Below are 6000 nucleotides of genomic sequence, written 5' to 3'. Positions count from 1 at the left end.
TTGACAATTGAACTCCCCCGGGCATGTGCACTCTCATTTTTTCTGGCTTTAGTAATAACAGTGATAATGCATTTTATAAATAACACATGTTTCATTACATGCAAATCTCGCAGGGGAAATGGGGAGAGTGGTGGGGGGTTAAGCTACGTGATAATTACAAGCAGGTAAAAACAGCATGGAAAAGAAAAAATGTGCAAGGGTTTAGAATTAGAGATCAGCTAGTGATAACTTGGAAATATTGTGATTATTAGTGGATCAGTGTTCTTAGGATTGCCTAAATGTGCTTGGAGGTGGACAGGGTGTGCATTCTAGATGGAGAAGACACCTCCTCCAAAATTCTAAGCCCCCTGTGCTTTATGTTACACCTTAGGCCCACAGGATGAGAAGGGATCCTAGACCTGATGATGCTTCAGATGTCATTTACACTTGGGTCAATCGAACTCTCCTTCCTCTTATCCACCCTGCTCATTTTCCTTCTCTTCTCCTCGCTCTCCCTTCACATGCTTCCTTCTTTCTGTTGCTCCCTTATTCTCCGTCGGAGCCCTGACCCAGACGTCTGTTCCCTGTCTGAGCTCCTGCCAGATTCCTGCAAGGGGAGGAATGCACAGGAGGGCCTCACCGAGTCGCAATTAACATTTCGTCATTGCCGTGCCTGCACCTATGCAGGGTGCTTAATGATGGCATATTCATGAAACGCAAATATTTGCACTGAAAAGCAGTCTCCCAGCGACCGGCGAGAGTAGAAGGGAAGATAATTGAAAGGAGCTTGCGGCACTTCTAAAAAAAAAGAAGAAGAAGAAGAGCTGAGATAAATGGAGGGCTGTGCTTTAAAGGGACTGGTGGTAGCAAGAGGATGCCCTGTGAGGAGTGTGTAGTGACAGGAGAAAACCCTCTCTGTGGGGGACAGATGCGCATGCTGAGAGGACACCGGCATGAAAAAAGAAAAAAAATCCTGGCACATCAATGTGAAGAGAGATGTAGAGAGAGCAGGAGAAGACAAGGAAGGGTGTCAGGTAGATTTTTTTTCTTTATTTTATAGAACAGTGCCAATTTAGATGGAGCATTTTAGAGGTATGCTTATTATACACAGAGAAGAAGAAATCAGAGGGAGAGAAAGACATGATGCACTGATTTTCCAAGAGGAGCAGACTGCATGCTGTCCTCCATTTCCCCAAAGAACATCCCTCCCTACTGCTGCCCCCAGCTGGGAGCGCACACACACATAGACACATACACACATGTGCGTACACACACACACACACAAAATCAAGCCTGGCTGTCTGGTTGGGGGAAGGGTATGCTGAGATTCAGAGAGATGGAGAGGGATAGTGATGGAGAGGGGAAAAAGGGATTGGTGAGGAGACAGTGAAGGAGAAGGATGCAACAAAAGGGAGGGGTTGATAAGATTGGGAGAAAAAGAAAGAAAGACGGAATTGGGGGATGTCGAGAAAAAAAGGACCGCGAGCGAAGAGGCGAGGAGGTGGTGCGGCGGTAACAAAAGAAAAGGAAAAATCACGTTACATATGGCATCACTGCATTTGCGTCTCCATCTGCTCGCCAACAGTCAGACTATAAATCACCCACCTGACTCAGCATACCACTCTGTCCACACACACGCTCACAAACACGCCTCTCTTTTCATCATTCCTGTTCTGTCTGCCACCACACACAAACACAAAATTCCAGCAAAAATTCCCCCCTTCCAGAGAAGTCATTCAGGAGTCAATATCACAGCACACACACACCCACTCACACACACAACGCTCCTCTTCAAATCTGCACGCTTATACATGCACCCCAACCACCACCCCCAACCCCAAAGCACACGCATACATATACAGTATATGTGCACACTTGCACACACATGCAGTCCTAAACGAGACAGCTGGAGCTATCAGACCAAAGCCTGAGAGAGCCAGCTTTCTTCAGATGGATTTGAGATGTGGGCTTTACCGTATCATCTGCCAGCACTGCTGGGAATGAGACGTCACAATCATAAGAGCCTACTGCCTTATAAGGCAATTATCTCTCTCTCTCCCCCACCGTGCCCTCGCTCTCTCTCTCTCTCTCTCTCTCTCTCTCGCTCTTCTCCTCTTCAGTGGGGGGAGGGATGAGTGGTTTCAATTATGTGCGACAAAGACCAAATTAGGCACCTGGCAATTTCAATATGGCCTCTTTATCTGCATTAAGTTGATAGGATGTGGTTTTGATGGGGAGGTAATGTGGTTGCATGCATCTCAGCCTCATGGATGAACATGCCTATTTGTTTGCACACAGGTAAACAACTTGCGTTTGTATTTTTTGTGTATTGCAAGAACAAGATACCTGCAAATCTTCTGGAAAATCTGAATAAGATGTTCTTTTATTTTATTTTCCCTTTCCTGACAAGGAAAAAAAAACACTGCACACTGTCGTGCACATTCCATTATGCCGGTCACACAAAAGCTCAGCAGCAGCAGCAGCAGCAGGCCGTGATCGATCCGTCGGCAGCTTTGAGGGCGCATTGAGACTTTAGTCTCATTGACTACTTCACAATCAATAGTAGCTGATTACTGGCTGGTGAAACTAGCTAGAGTATCTGTTCTGCTGCTGTGGTTATGCACTGGGTTTTCACACATACAGACCACTGTGAGCACAGGATATAGACTTAAAAACCAGTAACTGCTCTTCAAAATTGCTCTCACACAAAGCACGCTGTAAAATGTGCAAATTGACAGACACTGAAGTATAGATAATGTGTCTGAAGGAGGATGGGAGGTTGCAGTTGTATGGAAGCTGTCATCGGTCCGTCTGGATGCTGCATACATGTCCGTGAGATACGACAACAATAGGATGAATGCAGCTTTTATTTAAATGACCTTTTCGGCTATTTAGTTTAGCACAGTCCACCTAAACCTATTATCTCCTGACACCATATTTGAGACTGGAAAAATCAACTCTTCGTGTTGTATGAGTGTGCACTCAACCATCCCCTTTTTTCCATCTCCATGTATGGTGCTCCTGAGTAAGCTGTGAGGGGACCGGCGAGGCTTGCTGCTCCTCTCCTTCTCTGCACCTCTCTGGCAGCTCGGCGTCTGCGCGGTTCTAATCCACTGAGCTGCTCAGGAAAGAGTGCTGACGGTGCCCTTTTCCATCTACTATCCTCTAATCCAGCAGGGTACGGGGTCTGAGCGAATAATCCTGGATTAGGAAGTCTCCCAGTGGGGCGACCGTGGGGTCCCTTGTGGGGGCCCCGTCACAGTCAGCTGTGCCTGAGGCGTCGTGAGAGAACATAGCAGCCAATCCAAAGAAAGAAAGAAAAAAAAAAACAAAAACAGGCAAACAGTGTCTGATTAGTAGTGAATTGGTTCAAACCTCGCCTTGTCACCCTGAGGGGAGCTGCAGTGCTTATTGGAGATGAATAATGGTAAAGAGGGATAATGGTGGATAGGCCTTGTGATGTTACAAGCGCTTTGAATGCAAAGATTTAGATTGAAGACTGGGAAGAACTGAGCCCCCAGCACTTTATTACAACGGGACACACACTAATTGATGCATTGTTGGAATGGCAACAGTTTTCTTAATGACATCCCTGAAACGTGTGTGCGCATATGTGTGTGTTCCCATCTTGACAAACACAGACATATTTCAGCTGAGGGCTTCACAGTCTGCTGGGAAACCACACAGATGCTCAAAACAATCACAAATAGTGACACAAGATTTTACTCAACATGTGTCACGTTTCTCATGACGACTAAGGTGAAAGCTAAACCATGTTGGGGATGAAGAAAAGTCATCCACATAGATTGTACTGCCACCCCCACCGCACGCACTGAGCAAAGATGTAGCTGCACATTAAATGAAAGGACACTTTCAATCTCTTCAAATTGGCTTTCTCCTTAAACTGAAGGGAAAGGCAATTTTCATCATCTTCTCTATCTAAATCGATGACTCTCTGCCAAGCCTGCATATAGATGCAATTAAATGCAAATTAATGACACCGCGCTCTGGAGAGTTTTTCCTGCAGGTCAATAGAAGATTTGTATTTCGGTCACCCTATTAAAGATTGATCCAAAGCTCATCCCGAGGCTGAGAGTCAGGGCACAGAGTATTACCGTGGCTAACTAATCAGTAATCAACAGGCTTTTCCATCTGGGCATGTGATGTCCTCCCTCAGCACACAATCACCAGTTTATCTACCTGCATGGCTGCCCAAGAGAGACGAGAGTTTGCGTCAGTGCACACATCCCACGGCCCCAGTGAAGCACAACGGGGGACGGCAGGGACAGCAGGGAGGCTTAATACACTGAGCGTCTGTGTGGACACATCGTGGCTACACCTCAAGATGACTCCAAACTGTCAATTTCATCATCATGATTGGGTAAATAAAGTGCAAAGTGGCTACTTCTACCCATTTTTGTTGTTATAATGGACAAATAAGTTTGTTTAGTTATCTAAAGGCTGATGTTCTTCTGGATGTTTGCCATTCTGCAAAATTTTAGTCCATTTCTTGGTTGTTTTAGGATTTTCAGTCCTGTCTGTGCCACTCAGTACATCCATTCGTGCCCAGTGAAGACAATAAGCTTTTAAATCCTCATAAATATTTAGATATGTATTTTTAAAAAAAGGTTTAAAGATGTACAATTGTTGGAGGAGACTATTACAAGTTGTGGATTGATGCGTGTTTGGTTTGGTTTTTAGAGGGCCGGGATGATGTACAACACCTCGTCTACATTTGTAATAATAAAGAAACATGTCCCACAGTGCAACTCACTGATGTGTTTTTGTGTGTACTTTCAGGCAGCTGTAACCTACATACATGGCTGTAAACACAATGAAGCACCATTAGCAGATAGAGAAAAAAAAAGCACATGTTCAATCTTGTGCAATTTACTGAACTTTCATAATATGAAAGTAAAGGAAATGCTGTGTTTCCTTCCTTGTTCTGCCTCTACCAAAATATGCGAACACACACACCATCACCACCAGGAAACCCGGCAGGGAGAGGGAGGGGATCTGAGATATGCATGCAATAATAGAGATATGTGTTCGCATTCACCTGCACTTTCTCTGCATGTCACATTCACACAACCAATTGCAAAGTTAATGCGGCACACAGCACGCTCCGCAATCCATCTCAACACCTGTGACATATCTCAGAAGCATTCAGAGACTTAAAACAACCCACAAGCTCTAAAATACACACAAAGTCATAACATATATCTTCACCCCTGTCACCCTCAATCCCCCGTCTTACTACTCCCCCACCCCTCCGCCGTCCCCGTCTGCCTGTAGCTATTTTGAGAAACGCCTCATTTTCATTTCAATCTTGTGTATGATACAGTGCATGGCTGCCATAAGCTGACTCCTTCACCTAAATGACAGCAACAGTTGAACAGAGCACTGAAAAGACAGGCATTTGAAAGAGCTCCTATTGTGATGATAAGAGGGCAAGTCAATCTATTTGCATTTATGGATGAAAAGAAATCCTTTTTTTTTTTTGCATTTTTTATGCATGAATAGAAGAAAAAAAGAGACAAGGACACAGATGTATATGGGAGTACGAAACCACCGATCAGCTTGTGTCTTCTGTCACGCTCGATCGGTTTTCCTTGCTGAATGATATCGGCAGCAATAAGCAAATGACACGCTACGCGGAGAGTGGAATTTGTATGGGAGATAGTGGCTCTTTTTCTGAATGTATCGCACTGTGAATATTGCTGAGGTCTGAAGATCAAACGTAAGCCGAGCTGGATGAGCACTTTACCAGAGCAATGAGGCAGTAATTCAAGAAGCAGATTCTTCTTTAATGCCGCTGCAGACCTTGACTGTACAGAGACATGGTTCTCATACTTGCTGGGTAAATTCAATAGGTGAACCTGCTTTGCCCTTCTTCAAATTTCAGTGTAACTGATCAATATATAAATGTAGTGTTGCACTCGTGTGAGCGTAGTTTGTTTCGTATATCCTTTAAAAACACAGCTAAAAATGAGATGGCCCTAATTTAACTTGTCACTACTG

This window comes from Aulonocara stuartgranti (assembly GCF_965226115.1).
Source record: "Aulonocara stuartgranti genome assembly, chromosome: 4".
Lineage (NCBI taxonomy): Eukaryota > Metazoa > Chordata > Actinopteri > Cichliformes > Cichlidae > Aulonocara > Aulonocara stuartgranti.
The sequence above is the reverse complement of the archived record's forward strand: the minus strand, read 5'-3'. Positions refer to the sequence as shown.